Source organism: Ursus americanus, chromosome 5, assembly GCF_024610735.1.
Source record: "Ursus americanus isolate L20-20 chromosome 5, mUrsAme1.1.p, whole genome shotgun sequence".
NCBI lineage: Eukaryota > Metazoa > Chordata > Mammalia > Carnivora > Ursidae > Ursus > Ursus americanus.
The window spans coordinates 2,409,830-2,429,340 of NC_142131.1; the positions used below are offsets into that span (position 1 = coordinate 2,409,830).

The window sequence follows — 19,511 nt, forward strand, 5'->3', positions numbered from 1 at the left end:
CATATGATGTTAACTACCAATCACAGACGACACTGATGGAATGTCTTAGGAAGTTGAATGTGACAGCTTTGTCAGGTGGAGGTCCCAGTGACAAACAGAAAGCTAGACATAACCACAGCTCTGAGGAACTTCCAGTTTGATGCCTCACTGATAAAATATTTTATCAAGACAGCTTCCCAATCAGGCTGATCTTCTTGACCTGGTTTTCCCTGTCTTTGTCTATCAGCGTATTCATTTGACAGTGTGCTAATGCAGTGGCAGAAAGTGAAGACAGTTTTTCACTCTGTATCTACATTGAAAATCTTTGCCTCTTGGTAGTGCTTTTCTTGGTGTGGTTTGTTAGATAGCCTCAGTTTTCTTCAGGAAAATTGTCTGCTTATGAGGATGGTACTGACTTACGAAGCCTGGTTTCCTGTGTATTACCAGGACAAACATTAGCATGATTTACTTTTAATTTCCTGCGTCAAAGTCCATGGAAAACATTTGTAGTTAGTGGGCCAGAAGCATGGAATTTTATAGTAGTTTCATGATACATAATATATACTAGGTTCATGGTATATATAAGTTTAGCTCTCAGGTCTTTCCAAATGCTATGGTGATTCATATTATCTCAGTTATGTCTCTTTTTAAAAAAAATTTAATTTAAGATCAATTTTTAATTAATATATATTATTAGTTTCAGAGGCAGAATTTAGTGATGCATCAGTTGCTTATAACACTCAGTGCTCATTATATCGAATGGCCTCCTTAATGCCCATCGCCCAGTTACGGTATCCCCCTACACACCTCCCCTCCTGCAACCCTCAATTTGTTTGCTATAGTTCAGAGTCTCTTATGGTTTGTCTCCTTCTCTGATTTTGTCTTCAGTTATGTCTCTTGTTCAAAATGTAAAGTTCTTCTTCATTGATATTTTATATGGAATGATTTCTCTTGTTATATAAAGATGTTTTTGACTATGAGAACTGTGCATCCTCCGACGGATGCTGTGTGTTACACCTGAATAAATTTGAGCTTAAAGGTCATACCATGTGCGAGCAGGGCTGACCTCCTAGGTATCATTTACATTTATCCCATTCTTCTGGGTGCAACCACCTACTAGTTAATGGCATTTTGAGCAAACTGGCAGCATAAATCTAGATCCCAGACTAGGCCCCATAATGGCTTGTCTGTCTTGCAGTTTTTTTCCCTTGTTCTCCTCTCCCCAACTTTTCTACTTTTCAGCCCCCATCAACGTAGTCCCAAGTTGCTGACTCAAGCATTGAGTAGTGAGATATTACTGTCCAGTAGCAACAACATTACAAGTCTCTATTTCTTGTGTAGCTTTTCTCCATTTTAAATACTCATTTGATATTTATTGATCATCTACAATTTGTCAGATACCGTACTCTGCTGATAAAAGACTGAAGAGGCAATTCTCTCCTCTATGGCTCTTTTAATGTGGGAATAAAAATAACTATATTAAAAATATATTATCATAAGTTTAGTGTGTGAAAAGTGCTATGAAAAAGTTCAAGTAATGGGATGAAAATACACAGGGTGGTCAGGAAAGGCCTCTCAGAGGAGGTGACGTTTGAGTGAAGACCTGGATGATGAAAAAAGAGAGCCATGTGAATCCCTGGAGGGAGTGTTTCAGATAGCAAGCACAAAGGCCTTCAGATGAGAACTGTCAGCCTGGCCCGTGGGATGGGCTGAAGGAAGGCCACTGTGATGGAGACCATGGAGGCGAGAGGAGCTACAGGGAGATCAAGTGGGAAGGTGGTACTGAAGGGCAGGTGAAATGCAGTAGAGGGTCTGGAGAAAGGATGGAAAGGCGGAGTTGGAGAAGAGTGTTTAAAGGTAGAACTAACAGTAAATACTAACGAATTGGAGACGGAGAAAAGGAAGGGAAAAGAGGTCTTGGGAATAAGCCCCATGTATTTGAACTCAGCAAGAGGGAGAATTTTGCCATTTAACTAAATTAAGAATGTTTTGGAATTAGATCAAGGGAAAAGACAGAACTAAATGGGCAAAAATAATATGCTTGGGACACGTAAAGTGTAAGCTATCTAACAAATATCCAACTATGATATGTATAGAAGCATCTGTGTGTGCACGCGCGCGTGCGTGCGTGTGCGTGTGAGAGAGAGGTGGCAAAGTATCCTTAAAGATAATTTTTTAAAAGTACTTCAAAAATGATCTGAGGAAAATAATATTTGCAATATTTTTGGAATAAATGTTTAGCATCCTAATACAAGTATTTTGGGGGATGGCTTTTAGTTTTGAAACAATTTCAAACAAAAGAAAATTTGCCAGAGTAGTACAAAGGATATTCATAAGCCCTTTTTCCAGAATCAGAGATTAACATTTCTGCTACATTTACTTTATCATGCAATGCCTATTATCTGTCTATCCATCTATCTATTCACAAACACACACACACACACACACACATAATATATGTACGTCAGGCACAACATACATTTTTACCAAACCATTTGAAAGTAAACTGCATACGTCATGCTCCTTTATTCCAAAATACTATAGTGTATTTCCCCAGAACAAGAATATTCTCTTATATAAACAGAACAATTACTGAAATCAGGAAATTAAAATTGATAGACCCAGTACATATTCAAATTTTTCCAATTTTTCTGAAAATTCCTTTATAGCTATTTTTCCCCCCTACGTCCAGGATCTAGTCCAGAATCACACATTGCATTTGATTGTCATATCTCTCTTGTCTTATTTAGTCTGGAACTGTTCCTTAAACTTTGTTTTTTTATCTTGACATTTTTTACAGACTACAGGAAACCACATTGTAGAATGAAACACAATGTGAGTTTAATTTTTCCTCATAATTGGATTCAGGCTGTCCATCTTCAGCAATGAAAGTACAGAAGTGATATGTCCTTCTCAGTGTATCATACCAAGGATGATACTAACCTATTCAATTACTGGTGATTTTAATTTTTGTTTCTTGGTTCCCATTAAACCTCCACCTACTAGTTTCAGTATTCACTGACATTTTTTGTTTGGTGTTTCTTGCATAGCAATCATAGTTGCAAAATTGTGATTTTCTACCTCTAGTGTTTCTACTACATTTATGAAGTCACTTGTCTTCCACAAGAGCTCTCCCGTCCTCCTCCTTTATGCAATTATTTATTCATTTACTTATTTATATCACTATCATTTTGCTGATTATTTTTTCAATGAATTTTAATCTATTTTTCTCATCATTTACTTGGTCCATATTGCCATTTGGAGCCCTTCAGTCAGGTTCCTCTGTCATTTTGATATGTCCCAGTCTTTTTAAGTGCTTTCAGACTTTCTGGAACAAGATACTTTTCACCTTGTATCTTTTCTGCCCCCCTTCTGAGGTCAGCCTTTTCTTCAAGGAGTCCTGGTTCCTTTTAGTGGGGAATGGTATTTAGAAGCCATTAAGAAACCAAGGCTCTTCGTGTCTCACCAACGCAAATACTTTGAAGAATATTTGGAAGTCCTACTTCACAGCTACTTATTTTTAATATCAATGGCCAGTAGGCATGAGCTGGTAATATTTTTAATTCACTAGTATAAGGTAAAAGGCAGGACTTATTCCTAAGATTTCAAAAATCTTTTGATTTTGTATTTTTAAGATCAAACTCAGTGCTACGTGTCTTTGAAGCTTTGTTCACCTTTTGACATTAAGAGACATCAACCCTGCTAATAGATCAAAGAATAAAGGCTTTAGTGCAAATAAGAGTTGGTCCGTGTGGTCTAAAGAGAGTTCTACTTTGCCTAGCATCAGGGGGCAAGGATTGCTGCTGAAATAGTTGAGAATAGCAGAAAGTTGATGTTTCCAAGGCAGTAGCATAAAATGTGATCTCTAATATCTGTATTTGCTACACAGAAGTATGTAAGCCAAATGATGCAGGAAAAGAATGTGCCTAGGTTAATTTCTACATATGCCATCCAGTGGTCTTGCCTCTTCACAGATGCTTGATATTCATCCTAAAGGATTAGTTCCTATTAACCTCACAGAGACCTTCATTTTGATTTGGTGCAATGCACAATGATGGATGGGGGAAAAAGAATTCAGTAGAACGTAACCGTAATGTTTCATACTGGATGAAATTTTGTGTGAGTTAGTTTAGCAAATATTTGGAGTGTTTTACATACAAGACTTCTAACCAAGCTAGCACAGTAAGTACATACTTTAAGGCCCAGAGCATTTCACCCCTTCTAACTGCTTCAAGCACATAGAAGGTATATAAAAATGGCTTTTAAAAATAAAAACTTCATAGTTCTACAAAAAATGAGGAAAGCATATCCATATATAAAAACCATAAAAGAAATGGAGAGTAGTAAGTGGGGCTTAGCATGGTGGCCAAATCTCATAGAGATTTCCTTGGGTTCAGCTGCAATGGGGTTTCAGGGAATTAAAGCACCCCAACATAAGGTAGGGAGCTGTAGCCAGGCTCACTAACTTCATTCAGCTCCCCTTCTCTCCTGAAAGAGAATGACGATAGCTGCTATGAATCATGCCTGAGCCTGTGGCTTATATCAGGCTGCATTCCCAGGAAATTAGGAGGACACAGGTATTACCTCTAAAGTAGGGACAGAGCTAAGACTCTGCCGGCTCATTGATTTGCAGTATCTCCACGTAACTAAAGGAGGAGAGGCCCACAAAGCCAACATGTGACCTTCTTTTGTATTAGAACACCGGAATACTGGGACAACCTGTAGAAGATGGTTGTAAAACTAAGACACAGGAAAGGTTGAGCAAAGAAAGAGTGAGGAGGAAAGCAAGTGAAGGGTGAAGGAGAAGAGAGAGAGAAATTACAACATTAACTTAAAATTAGCTTACAACCAAAATTCCCACAAATGAATACTACAAGAGAACTAAGAAAATCAGCGGCTGAAAGATGGATTAAGTTAAGGTGAAACTAAGATTACAAAAAGTTAAAAACAATAATAGTAAACACACATATGATCTTCAGGATATAACTGATGGGAGAACTTCCTTTACTTATAAGAAGTTATGATAGGGGAGCCTAGGTGGCTCAGTTGGTTAAGCATCTGCCTTTGGCGCAGGTCATGATCCCAGCATCCTGGGATTGAGCCCTGTGTCGGACTCCTGGCTTGGTGGGGAGATCTGTTTCTCCCTCTCACTTTGCCCCTGCCCCTGCTTGTGTGCGCGTGCTCTCTCTCTCTCTCTCTCAAATAAATAAATGAATAAAATCTTTAAAAAAAGAAGTTATGATAAACAATGGCAGAAAAACACAGCTTCCATCCTCAAGAGTTTATCATAAAGATTCTCTCTCTGTTTCTGGATAGATGATAGATATGGATATAGTACCTTTATCATCATAAGCAATGAGTGAAAAAAATATATGTTATATAACATATAGAATATATATCTGACTTTATTAATACATATACATAATATATATGTATCTACTTTGCCACCTTGTCCAAAGTACATACAAATTTTAGAATGTATTATAATGTTATTATTTTTATTATCTGTGACATTTGCAGTGATTTTCATAAAAAGATGGACAAGTTCCTTCTGACAGATATCATTATTTCTATTGGAAGATATTATTTGAATTCCATTTTAACTTATAGCACCTAAGTTCTGTCTTCAGTGACTTCTTTCTCTTAATATAATGCATTTGAGATTGGTCTATGTTGCTGCATATGTTTGTAGCTTTCATTGCAGAGTAGCTTTCACTGTATGAATATACAAAGTTTTTATATCAGTTTAAGGACATGTGGTTTCCAGTTTTTTGGGGACTATGAATATAGTCACTATAAATATACCCATAAATATTTTTGGATAAATATATATTATTATTTCATCTAGATAAATACCTAGGGGCAAGATTCCTGGATTGTATGTAAAAAGTATGTTTAGTTTTATAAAAAACAGCCACTCTGTTATCCAAAGTGGCTACACTCTTCTGTCTTCCCATCTGGAACATAGTAAAGCTCTAGTTGTGAACACTTGATATTGTCAGTTTTTTTTAATTTTAATTTTTGTTTTTTAATTGTAGACATTCTTAGAGATATGTAGTAGTATCTTGCTGTAGTCTTGAATCTCCTTTGCCTAATGATTACTGATGCAGAGCAAATTTTCAAGTACTTATTTAGCATCTGTATATCTTGTTTTGTAAAATACTTGAAAGTTTTTTTTTTTTTTTTAAATCATGGATGTAAGTTGTTAGATATCTGTTTGTAAATATTTTCTATCTGTGGTATGTCTTTACATCTTTCAAGGCAGTATGTTTCATAAGGAGAAACATATTAATTTTGAAGAAGTCCAATTAATGACTTAAAAATTTGTATTGTTAAAATAGTTTTATATTAATTTCAGGTGTACAATATAGTGATTCAGCAGTTCTATATATTACTTAGTGCTCATCGTGATGAATCTACTCTTAATCCCCATCACCTATTTCATCCATTCCCCACCCACCTCCCCTCAGGTAACCATCAGTTTGGTCTCTATGGTTGAGGATATGCTTTCTTGTCTCTTTTTTTTTTTCTTTGTTCATTTGTTTCTTAAATTCCACATCTGAGTGAAGTCATAAGATATTTACCTTTCTGTGACTGATTTATTTCACTTAGCATTATACTCTCTAGATCCACCCATGTTGCAGTAAATGGCAAGATTTCAAACTTTTCTTTTTATGATTTATTTATTTTAGAGAGAGAGAGAGAGAGCGCGAGCATGGGGGCAGGGAGGGGCAGTGGGAGAGGGAGGGAGAAACTTAAGCAGACTTGGTGCTGATGTGAGGCTTGATCTCATGACCCTGAAATCATGAACCGAGCCAAAACCAAGAGTCAGATGCCCAACCAACTGTGCCACCCAGGGACCCCAAGGTTTCAAACTTTTTTATGGTTGAGTAATAGTCTATTGTATGTGTATCTATCTATCTCACATCTTCAATATTCATCTATTGAGCAACACTTGGGTTGCTTCTCTAATTTGGCTATTGTAAATAAAGCTGAAATAAACAAAGGGGCACATAAATCTTTTTGAATTACTGTTCTCATATTATTTGGGTAAATACCCAGTAGAATAATTACTGAAATATATGGTAATTCTATATTTAATTTTTTGAGGAACCTCCACACTGTCTTCCACAGGGGCTGCACCAGTTTGCATTCCCACCAACAGTGTTATGAGGGTTCCTTTTTCTCCCCATCAACACCTGTTGTGTCTTATTTTTGGTTTTAGCCATTCTGACAGGTGTGAGCTGATATCTCATTGTGATTTTGCTTGGCTTTTCACTGGTGATGAATGATGCTGAGCATCTTTTCATGGGTCTGTTGGCCACCTGATGTCTTCTTTGGAGAAATGTCTTCTACCCATTTTTAAATTTGGATTATTTGGGGGTTTATTGGTGTTGATTTTTATAAGTTCTTTACATATTTTGGATACGAATACTTTATTGGATACATCATTTGCAAATATCTTCTCCCACTCCATAGGTTGCCTTTTAGTTTTGTTAATCATTTCCTTTGCTGTGCCGAGGCCTTTTATTATGATGTAGTCCCAACAGTATATTTTTGCTTTTCTTTCTCTTGCCTCAGGAGACATATCTAGAAAAATGTTGCAAGGCTGATGTCTGAAATTACTGCCTGTGCTCTCTTCTGGGATTATTATGGTTTCTGGTATCACATTTAGGTCTTTAACCCATTTTGAGTTTATTTTTGTGTATGGTGTAAGGAAGTGGTCCAGTTTCATTCTTTTGCATGTAGCTGTCCAATTTGCCCAACACCCAATGTTGAAGAGACAATCTTTTTTCCCCACTGCATATACTTGACTCCTTTGTCAAATATTAACTGACCATATATTTGTGGGTTCATTTCTGGACTTTTTCTGTTCCATTGATCTATGTGTCTACTTTTCTGCATATCATACTGTTTTGATTACTCTAGCTTTGTAGTATATCTTGAAGTCTATGATCATGAGACCTCTAGTTTTGTTTTTCTTTTTCAAGATTGCTTTGGCTCTTCAGGGTCTTTTATGGTTCCATACAAATTTTAAGATTATTTGTTCTAGTTCTGTGAAAAAATGCTGTTGGTATTTTGACAGAGATTGCATTAAGTCTGTAGATTGCTTTGGGTAGTATGATCATTTTAACAATGTTTGTTCTCCCAATTCATGAGAATGAAATATCTTTCCATTTGTTTGTCTCATCTTCAATACCTTTCATCAGTGTTTCATAGTTTTTGAGTACACTTCTTTCACTTCCTTGGTTAAGTTTAGTCCTAGGTATATTATTATTTTTGGTGCAACTGTAAGTGGGATTGTTTTCTTAATTTCTCTTTCTTCTGCTTCATTATTAGTGTACAGAAATGCAACAGATTTCTGTATATTGATTTTGTATCCTGTGACCTTACTGAATTCATTTATCAGTTCTAGTAGTTTTTTGGTGGAGTTTTTACGGCTTTCTATATATAGTATGTCATCTGCAAATAATGAAAGTTTTACTTCTTCTTTACCAATTTGGATGTCTTTTGTTCCTCCTTCTTGTCTGATTGCTGTGGCTAGCACTTCTAGTATTATATTAAATAAAAATGGTGAGAGTGTACATCCTTGTCTTTTCCTGATTTTAGGGAAAAAGCTGTTTGTCCTCATTGAGTTTGATGTTCGCTGTTGTTTTTTTCATATATGGCCTTTATTATGTTGAGAAATGTTCCATCTAACCCTAATTTGTTGAGGGTTTTTACCATGTATCTATGTTGTACTTTGTCAAATGCTTTCTCTGTATCTACTGAAATGATCAAATGGTTTTTATCCTAAGTTTTGCTAACATGATGTATCATGTTGACTGATTTGAGAATATTGAACCACTCTTGCATAACAGGAATAAATCTCATGTGATCATAGGGAATGATGCTTTTAAGTATTGTTGGATTCAGTTTGTTAATATTTTGTTGAGGATTATTGCCTCTATGTTCATCAAAGATATTGGCCTGTAGATCTCTTTTTTGTAGTGTCATTATCTGGTTTTAGTATCAAGGTAATGCCGGTCTCATAGAATGAATTTGGAAGCTTTCCTTCATCTTCTATTTTTTTAGAATAGTTTGAGAATAGCTGTGAATTTTTCTTTAAATGTTTGGCAGAATTCACCCATGAAACATTCTGGTCCTGGACATTAGTTTTGTTGTTGTTGTTGTTTTGTTTTTAGAAGCACGCTACAATAATTAATCTTATTTGTTCAAGGGCTCCTTTCAAGCATTAAATCAAGCTTGCATTGAATCTGGGTGTTGATTCTGTGATATTATATTTGTTCAAGGGCTCCTATTGCAAGCATTAAATCTGGGTGTTGATTCTGTGAGCCCAGATTAACATATTTAGGAGGATAAAAACAACTGTGATCCATGCATATGGATGAAAAACTAAAGGCTCATGGTTAATCACATTATAGTTTTAAATTTCTACAGCCTAGAAGCCAGAAGTCTTAGTGTTTTAGGTCTTTCTGGATGTCCCATAAGGTATTCGCACTTTTCTTGGGCTGAGGAACCTTAACATCCTTCAGTTTCTGGTTGATAACACTGGTTAATCTCTGAGCATTCAGGATACACAGGAGGCTCAGGAACACTTCATTCTCAGTGCCATACATTCCCTTCACCATTGTTGCCACTGGATGTATCCTGGATAGATTTTTTAACATGGATTCAGTGAGATTAGCCACACTCCAATCCAATATCAATCCAATAGCTCAGTTGGTATGTCCTTTTAGCTTGATGATTTCATAGGCACTTTCAACCACAATCTTATTCTCTTCTTTCCAATTTTCACTGTCACCGTCTATTCTCATTTCTGGATTCAGCTCCTGGAGAGAAATGCCTGCCACATTTACTCTAATCCACACAGCCACGTGTGAGTCTCCATGTTCTCCCAAAGTTCATCCCTGGCAGTTGCTGGGATGAATGACATGTTTTGCAGCCATATGATAGTGAAATCTAGCAGAATCCAGTTCACACCCATTTCCAATCACAGGGTGCTTGGTTAGGCCACTTAGTAACGTATGTGAGAATATCCACTGGATTGGAAAACATAATTATGATACAATCAGGACTGTACTTGACTACCTGAGGAATAACTAATTTGAAGACATAAATAGTCCTCTGCACCACATTGAGGCAGCTCTCTCCCTCCTACTGGTGGACTTCCACAGTTACACCAAAATCTTAAAATTGGCTTTATCTGCCACAATTTTAGGTATCTGAAGGAATAAGCTCCCATGTTGCAGATCCATTATTTCTCCTTTGAATTTGTTTTCCAAAACATCGCAAGGACAAGTTCATCTGCCAGAGACTTTCCCAGAATGCTGATTGCATATGCCATACCAACTTGTCCACACCCCTTACAGTGATCTTATTGTTTGGGATGGTTGCCTCTTCTGCAACTGGTGCAGTGTTTCCTTAAGAGTTGCCATTGTGCCCAGGAGAGAAGTGGCTGTAAGAGTCATGGGAAGAAGACAATGTCAGCTATGTCTGTCTCCTCCAGTGTAGGATCTGCCTACTGGGAGCTTTTTTGATTACTGAATCAATTTCATTGCTGTTAATCAGTCTGTTCAAATTTTTTCTTTCTTTCTGCTTCAGTTTTGGTAGGTGATATATTTCTAGGAATTTATCCATTTCTTCTAGGTTGTGCAATTTGTTGCTTTATAATTTTTTCATAATATCCTCTTATAATCTTTTGTATTTATGTGGTGTCTGTTATTTCTCTTTCATTTCTAATTTTTATTTGGATCCTCTCTCTCTCTCTCTGTCTTTTGAATGAGTCTGGCTAAAGGTTTATCAATTTTGTTGATCTTTTCAAAGAACCATCTCCTGGTTTCATTGATTTGTTCTTTTGAGTTTTTTTAGTTTCTGTTTTATTTTTGCTCTACTCTTTTTTACTTCCTTCTACTGGCTTTGGGTTTTGTTTGTTCTTTTCTAGCTTTTCAGGTGTAAAGTTAGGTTTTTTATTTGAGATTTTTCTTGTCTTTAAGGTAGGCTGGTATAGCTATAAGCTTTCTCTTAGAAAACCTTTGCTGCATCCCAAAGATTTTGGATTGTCATGTTTTCATTTTCATTTGTCTCCAGTAGTTTTGATTTCCTCTTTGATTTCTTGGTTGGCCCATATTGTGAAGTAGCATGTTATTTTTTTAATAAAAGTAATGACCAGTGTTTCCAAAAAATAAAATTTCAGTGGGTTTTAACTACATTGGCTAAGAAAAAAAGAGTAGACTCAAACACCAAAATGAGAAAGGGAAGAGAAAAACAATACAACACATAACCACAGAAATGCATAGTGTGATAACAGATTACTATAGCCAATTACATACTAACAAATCAGATAACTTATTTAACATCCAGATTTTATGCTCTTTCCAGATTTTTTCTCATGGTTAATTTCTAGTTTTATAGCATTGTGGTTGGAAAAGATGCACAGTATGATTTTGATCTTTTTGAATTTATTGAGACTGTTTTGTGGCTTAATATGTGATCTATTTTGGAGATGGTTCCATGTGCACTTGAAGAGAATGTGTATTGTTTTAGGATGAATTATTTTGAACGTATCTGCTAAATCTATCCTTCCGGTATGTCATTCAAAGCCATTGTTTCCTTTGTGATTTTTCTGTTTGGATGACCTGTTGGTTGATGTAAGTAGGGTGTTAAAATCACCTATTATTATTGTATTACTATCAATTACTTCATGTTTGTTATAAGCTATTTTATGTATTTGGGTACTCCCATGTTGGATGCATAAATATTTACAATGTTTGTATCTTGTTAGATTATTCCCTTTATGATGTAACATTCTTCTTTTTCTCTTGTATACTGTCTTTGTTTTAAAGTCTATTTTGTCTGATATGTGTATTGCTACCCTGGCTTTCTTTTCACTTCCATTTGCATAATGCTTTTCCACCCTTCACTTTCAATCTGTATGTGTCTTTAGGTCTGAAATGTGTCTCTTGTAGGCAGAATATAAATACAATCTTTTTTATTTAATCCATTCTATCACCCTGTGTATTTGATTAGAGCATTTAGTCCACTTACATTCAAAGTAATTATTGATAGGTATGTACATATTGCCATTTTGTTATTTGTTTCGTGGTTTGTGTAGTTCTACTCTGTTCCTTTCTTGCTCTCTTCTCTCATGGTTTGCTGGCTTTCTTTAGTGATATACTTGGATTCCTTTCTCTTTATTGTTTGCATATCTATTAGTGGTTTTTGATTTGTGGTTATCATTAGGTTTGGCTATAACATCTTTCACATATAACAAACTATATTAAGTTGATGGTCACTTAAGTTTGAACCCATTCTTTACTCCTCTCACCACCATGTTTTAGGTCCATAGGGTCATACTTACATCCTTTCATTTTGTGACTCTCTTGACTGATTTTTATAGATATACTTAATTTTACTGCTTTTGTGCTTCTAATTTTCTTACCCCTTCTTATGGTCTTTTCTTTCCAATCAGATTCCCTTTAACATTTCTTGTAGGGCTGGTTTACTGGTCATGAATTACCCTAGCTTTTGTTTGTCTGGAAAACTTTTCACCTCTCCTCTATTCTGAAGGATAGCCTTGCTGGATATTCTTGGCTGCAGATATTTTCTTTCAGCACTTTGAATATGTCATGCCACTCACTTCTGGCCTGCAGAGTTTCTGCTGAAAAATCAGCTGATAGCCTTATGGGGTTTCCCTTGTATGTACCTGTTTTCTTTCCTCTTGCTTTTAAACTTCTCTCTTTCTCACTACTTTTTGCCATTTTAATTACTGTGTGTCTTGGTGTGAACCTCCTTGGGTTGATTTTGTTGAGGGCTCTCTCTGCCTCCTGGATCTGGATATCTGTTTCCTTCCCCAGATTAGGGAAGTTTTCAGCTATTATATCTCATTTCTCCTAGGACCCTTATAATGTGAATGTTATTATGCTTAATGGTGTCACTGTGTTCCATTGGTCTATTTTCATATTTTATTATTTTTTGTTTCTCCTGTTTAGCTTTTGATTATTCTGTTCTACAGGTAACTGATGTGTCCTTATGCTTCCTCTAGTCTACTATATATTGCATCTAGTGTCCATCGACTGATGAATGCATCTGGTATATTTTTAATTTAATTTATTGAATTCTTCATTTCTGTTTCCTTTTTATGTTTCCTGTCCCTTTGTTAAGGGTCTCACTGAGGTCCTCCACTCTTTTCTCAAATCCACTGAGTATCTTTATGATGATTACTTTATATTCTCTATCAGGCATGTTACTTATCTCCATTTCATTTAGGTTTCTTGCCATTTGTCCTTTTTTTTCATTTGGGACATACTACTCTGACTCTTCATTTTGTCTCACTCTGTGTCTTTATGTGTGTGTTATGGAAGTAAGGTACATCTCCTGATTTGAAAGTAGTGGCCTTATGAAGAAGAGATACTGGACTGCCCTGCAGTGTACTATCCCTGTTTACCAGAACCTGGCACTTCAGGGGTGTTTCCTGTGTGTGTTGCGCACACCCTGCTGTTGTGGCTGAGCTACTTTTGCCTTCCTTCCAGTTATCTGTGATGGCTCTCTTTGCCTGTTGTGGGCAGAGTTTGGTCCCCTATTTGTAGGCAGTCTCGGGCCACCTGGACTTAAGTTCAGTCAGACCAGGCATTTGCCAATGACGTGATAGCATTGAACAGCATGAAACTGCAGGGGTGGGGCATGCAGTGCCAGTAATTTCTGCACAGGGACCTAGGCAGGCCAGGTGAGAGGCGGTGGATCTAAAGAAGCCCACAAGGTTGGGAGGCAGGGTGTAGCAGTGTTTTGTCCAGTGTGCTGTGGGAGATAACCTGGAGCTGAGGCCTGGATGGAAGGGCTGTGTCTGCAGAATAAGGTAGTGTGATTTGCACTGTTAGAAAGTTAGGTGGTGGGGCGCCTGGGTGGCACAGCGGTTAAGCATCTGCCTTCGGCTCAGGGCGTGATCCCGGCGTTATGGGATCGAGCCCCACATCAGGCTCCTCCGCTATGAGCCTGCTTCTTCCTCTCCCACTCCCCCTGCTTGTGTTCCCTCTCTCGCTGGCTGTCTCTATCTCTGTCGAATAAATAAATAAAATCTTTAAAAAAAAAAAAAAGAAAGTTAGGTGGTGAGTGTTGTGCTGTGGTGGTCCCCACAGGTATCCCTGTGCCTAGCCTTGGAAGTACGGGTGGGAAATGGCACATACCACCCCTGTTGCTGGAGAAGCCTCCCAATGATCCCTGCCCCTCCAGCACACTCTCTGACATTAGTAAACAAATCTTCCTCCCATATACCACAGGTGTTTTTCAAACTGCTGCTTCTGTGCTGTATCACTGTGGGGCTTTTGTTGTGCTGTCTCTTTAAGGGTGGGGATTCAGTTTCCCCTCCCCTCCCAGGTGTTCTAGAAGCCTACTGATTTTTTAAATTACAGCTTTTAAGCCCCACTGAGTGTAAGAACTCAAAAATTTGGCCCCTCTGGCTTTCAAAGCCAAATGTTACAGGGATTCATCTTCCCCATTCTGGCTCCCTGTGCCTGGAGTTTCAGGTATGAGGGTATCTAGTTCTCTCCCTTCTCCATGCCTACGAAGTGCCTCCCTCTTGGGGACATTCCTGCTGGTCTGTTTAGCTCCTGACCTGGTCGCTGCCCTTCCTACCCTTTTTGATGTGGATTCCTGTCTACATTTAGCTGAGAAGAGTCTGTTCTATCAATCAGTCTTTGGGCCATTTTCTGGGTTATTGATGTGTCCGTTATCTAGTTGTATCCATGGGACAAGGTGAGGTTAGGGTCCTCTGACGTCACCATCTTCACTGGAACACCTCTACTTTCTATAAAGTACCTAAATTAAGAGATTAAGAATGGACTTAATGCAAAGCTTCAGTGTGTTTTCAACCAAATTAGAGAACAAGAAAGAGTAATACCACTGAAAGAAAGCCATTACACTCTACAGATTCGTTGAAGACAATGATCTGTTATATAGCTTTAGAAACTAATACTTCTACAAACACTGGCAGTGAACATTGAATCAAATTAAACATAGATTTTGGTTTGTTTTAAATTTGTTACAAAATCGAAAAAAAATAGTATTGTGTAAAAATAAAATTATTATTTAATAAGTTTAAATAACATTAGTGTGGCTCCTAAAATACACATTATAGTTTTAAAATCTGAGAAAGTAAAGAAGTAAAAATGTGTTATATTCCTCCCTTTATATAGAGTGGGGAAAGAATCAAAAGGAGAATATGAGGGGCGCCTGGGTGGCGCAGTCGTTAAGCGCCTGCCTTCGGCTCGGGGCATGATCCCGGCTTTCCGGGATCGAGTCCCACATCGGGCTCCTCCGCTGGGAGCCTGCTTCTTCCTCTCCCACTCCCCCTGCTGTGTTCCCTCTCTCGCTGGCTGTCTCTCTGTCACATAAATAAATAAAATCTTTTTTAAAAAAAAAGAATATGATGCAAAGTATATTTTTTACCCTAATAATTTTTGATATATAGAACTTTTTGAGAACTGTGAATGTAATGAAAAGAATTAAAAATAAAATATATGCCTTCCTAATCATGAGAGTAAATCAGAAGAGGAATAACAAAATTCTAAATAGAAAATATACGCAGTAAAAACAAGAGATCATTTAAGACAAAGCAAATAAAAAGACAACATATAAATTGTAACAAAAATAAATACCATTAATCCATAATAGCCAAAGGAAAATTATGCCAAATTATTAGCAATTATCTCAAGGAGGTATGATGATAGATAATTTGCACTTTCATGATACATAATGTTCTGGATTCATGCCCATAAATATTTAGAAAGGAAAGAAGTGAATGAAAGAAAGAAAAAACCTTCTACAAAATAAAATAAATGTAACTGGTTTTTAAGCTTTTTTCTTTGTTCTTAACATATCATATATCCATGTCTCTGACTTTGCCTAACTACCGTCTTTTAAAATTGCTTCTCTGTTTTCTAACACATTTTTTCTTTCTAGTTTTCCTCTTCCATCTGTGGTTATATCTTCCCTGGATTTTCTTCCCCTCTAACTATAGGGATTGTTCCAAAGTTTTCTCTCCTTGCTATTACCTCCTTGCTTGTAATCATGTGGATTTAACTACTGTCTTTCCCTTGGAAGTTTTTATCACCTCTCTACCACGCTTCTACCTTTGCAGCTCCTTGGTGGTACCTCTACTTGAACATCTTGGTGACACCAAAAGGTCAGTACACCATTAGTGTCATTCACCAGTAATCAAGCAAGTATCTACCTTAGCCTTCAAAAGGCTAAGAATTTAATGGATCCTCTACCTTAGCCTTCAAAAGGCTAAGAATTTAATGGATCCTCTAAAATTTGGCCCTCTTTCTTATCCTCTGTTTTGGTAAAAGCACTGTCAACCTCTGAACTATCTAGACCCAATATCACTGACTTGATTTAGTTTGTTAGTAGGTAGGTAGTCAGTTGGTTAGTTTACTCTTCTCCCTCCTGTTCAAATCCAAATAGTGGCCTGAAGTTATGTTTTCACTTTTCTACCTGGTCTTCATCTCTACTGGCTACTCTCTATTCACGTTTCACAACCCTCACCTGTACTTTGAAATAGTCTCCTAAATTCTTATTACAAAACTCTGCACTTTTGATTCATCTTATAATCTGTTGCTCAATCTTGTTAAAGTATACAACTCTCGGATTCACCCTCACTCTTCCAGGCTTAGCACAAGTGCAGGTAAATTGTGGAAGTGACTTACTGTCAAATTAAACATTTCCTAATTCCTTCCAGCAAGAAGTTTTGTTTTCCCTCTAGGAACTCCTATAGCCCTACTTTCCTTGTAGCATTTATTATTTAATATTATAGGCATTTATGAACAGCATTCATTGCACATTTGGTATTTTTAAAGCTCAATAGGGTGATATATTTCCAGTACGGATCTTTTTTTAAATACAAAAGAATTATAATTGTTAACTCCTTATAGTTCAGCAGCTTACTTAAGAGAAATTTTGTTTACAAGCAAGGCTAAAATAGAGAAGTTCCATTATTTTTGTTAAATCTGGCTAAATAGCACAGCAAGTTCTAGCAAAGTAAACTACCGAAGACCCTTATTCAGTTTAGATTTTTTTTTCTAAACATCTCACTTCTTAAGTAAAGCCAGCTACAGAATCTTGGCTTTAAGAAATAGCCTAGTACAATCTCTACAATTGTAGGAGAGCAATAGTTGTCCCTCTTGCCACAAAGTACTTAAAGGAAATTATGCTTAAAAGAAATATAGTAACATGGTATTAGAACTTATTTTTATAGCAATGACATAAGATGATACAGTAATAGACATTAGTAGGAACAAAATGTATTTTGTATCACAGACAACTGATAAAATTTTTGACTAGTTGGTTGATTAAACTCTTCTAACTTCTTAGTTTCACCTCAGTGCCCTTCTCAATTCTGAAGTACAATACAGTACACTTTTATTTAAAGAATCCATCTAGATTGCTTAAATTTCCTTGGGATTGATTTTGCAGCCTCTAAGTACAGGTAGTAGTTGGTTCTGTGTGCACACAGAAAAAAACTTGAATTGATTTAAAATGAACTAGGTCAGTGTAGATCAATTTAGGCCACAGCAACCCATGAGGAGATGCAAATTAGGATTCTCCTACTGAGACTGAAAATAGATTCCATCAAGTCTTCTCTGAGCAAATTCTGAAAATGTATCTTAAAAGGGACAGCTATAAAAATTCCAAGATTACTGTAGCAATTTGAATAAGAGAACATGGAAGAAAGGACAGGAAATGAAAAGATATTTCAATAAAACAATTTCCCAATATATAGCCTAGTGTTTTAATTATGTTTAATCAATTTAGAAGGATGACACCAGTGAAAGAAAAAAACTAAAAGAGCAATCTACTAATGACTTTAGATCAACTGCACTTGTCAATCATTTCTCCTGCAAAAGTGATAAAGGGCAGTGTTCAGTTCCAAATACAATGGAAGACACTCTACCCCAATGCATACATATACTCCCTTCCATGTGTGAGGTGCTTAACAGCTTTTTTGTAAAGCATAGCACCTGGAAAACCAAAAAATAATAGCTAATTCATAAAGGCATTGCACCAAAAACTAGAGCTGACTTTGAGGGTCACATTGCTGTCACATACTGATTATTTCACTGATGTCATGAGATCAGAATATACAAAATGAAAATGACTTTACAATTTCTTTTGGTGCATTTACCTGCAGCACAATGAGCTGTTCCCTGTAATTTATTAGCAGAGTGAAGTGGGATCCCCATTCTGAAAATCCCAGGCATAAGATGCTTGACTTTAAATCTCTACTGTTTGTTTACCTTTTGAACTATTAGATAATAAGGTGCTCATTAACAGCAAATTCATTGGCAGACATGTTTGTTTTTAGTTGGGGTGAAACTAGAGATGACCCAGTGTAAGGATTTTAGCTCTGGCTCTACCACTGTGCAGCTTCTAACACAGCCTCCGGCCTCTCAGCACTTTAATTTCCTCATCTCATTTGAGCCTCTATTAGCTTGCCTGAACTCTCTGAGCCTTGGTTTCCTCAACTGAGTTACTCATCATAGTCAACCTGTTTAGTTATTCTACAATTTCATTTTATAAAAACCAAGACTCATTTTTAATTCCATAAGGCAATAAATAAAGGCCAATAAACACCTTAAGCAGTGTGACATAGACTTCAGAACAAAAAACATTACCAGGGCTAAACTAAAAAAGGACATTACTAAATGATAGGGGTAGAAATCAATTCACTAAGAATAAAAAACAATCCTCAAAATGTATGGGCCTAAAACCTGTGCTTACGAATAATACATGAACCAAATAATGGAAGTGAAAAGAGAAATAGAAATCCATATTTTGGATTTGAAGTATCTATAAAACTCTTCCTCAGCAACTAATATAACAATTAGAAAGTCTGTAAAGATATCAAGGCCTGAAACAACACTATCAACAAACTTTAAGTAATTAACGTTATAGAACATTCCCACTAACAGCAAAATATAAATCATTTTCACGTATACATAGAACCTTAAATTAGAAAACAGTAACAGATATCTGGAAAATCTCCAAATACTTGGGTTATTTAGAAGTGTGTACTTTAATTCCATGAGAAAGGAAGTCATATGAAAAGGAGAAAATGTTTTAAATCGAAAGAAAACAAATGCAGTTAAAGAATATAAAATGTAAAATGCAGTTAAAGCAATGTTTAAAGGGAAATGTATAGCATTAAATGTTTATATTAGAAAACAAAACATCTCAAATTGGTGATCTAAGCTTCCACTTTAAGAAAATGGGAAAAGAAAAGCAAACTTGAAGTAGAAGAAAGTATAAATATAGGTGCAATAAATAAATGAAACTGAAGGTGAAAAAACAATAGAGTAAATGGAAATCAAATGCTAGTTCTTGGCAAAGATCAATAAAAATGATAAACCTCCAGCCAGACTTACCAAGTGTAAAAAAAAAAGGGAAGCTACAAATTATCAATCTCAAATTTAAAAAGGAAACATCATCACAGATCTTACAGACATTAAAAGGATAATAATACTACAAACTATTTAATG

The 19,511-nt window shown here is 36.4% G+C and overlaps 1 protein-coding gene, 1 long non-coding RNA gene and 1 pseudogene across 7 annotated transcripts in view; 1 reads left to right on the plus strand and 2 right to left on the minus strand.

The window, feature by feature from the left end:
- TMEM232 (transmembrane protein 232) overlaps positions 1-19,511 on the plus strand; it is a 241,089-nt gene that overhangs the window by 191,731 nt on the left and 29,847 nt on the right. The window lies entirely within an intron of this gene.
- The window catches only part of LOC148110024 (uncharacterized), a 326,861-nt gene that overhangs the window by 52,069 nt on the left and 255,281 nt on the right, over positions 1-19,511 (minus strand). The window lies entirely within an intron of this gene.
- Positions 6,948-13,982, minus strand: LOC148110025 (L-lactate dehydrogenase B chain-like; annotated as a pseudogene).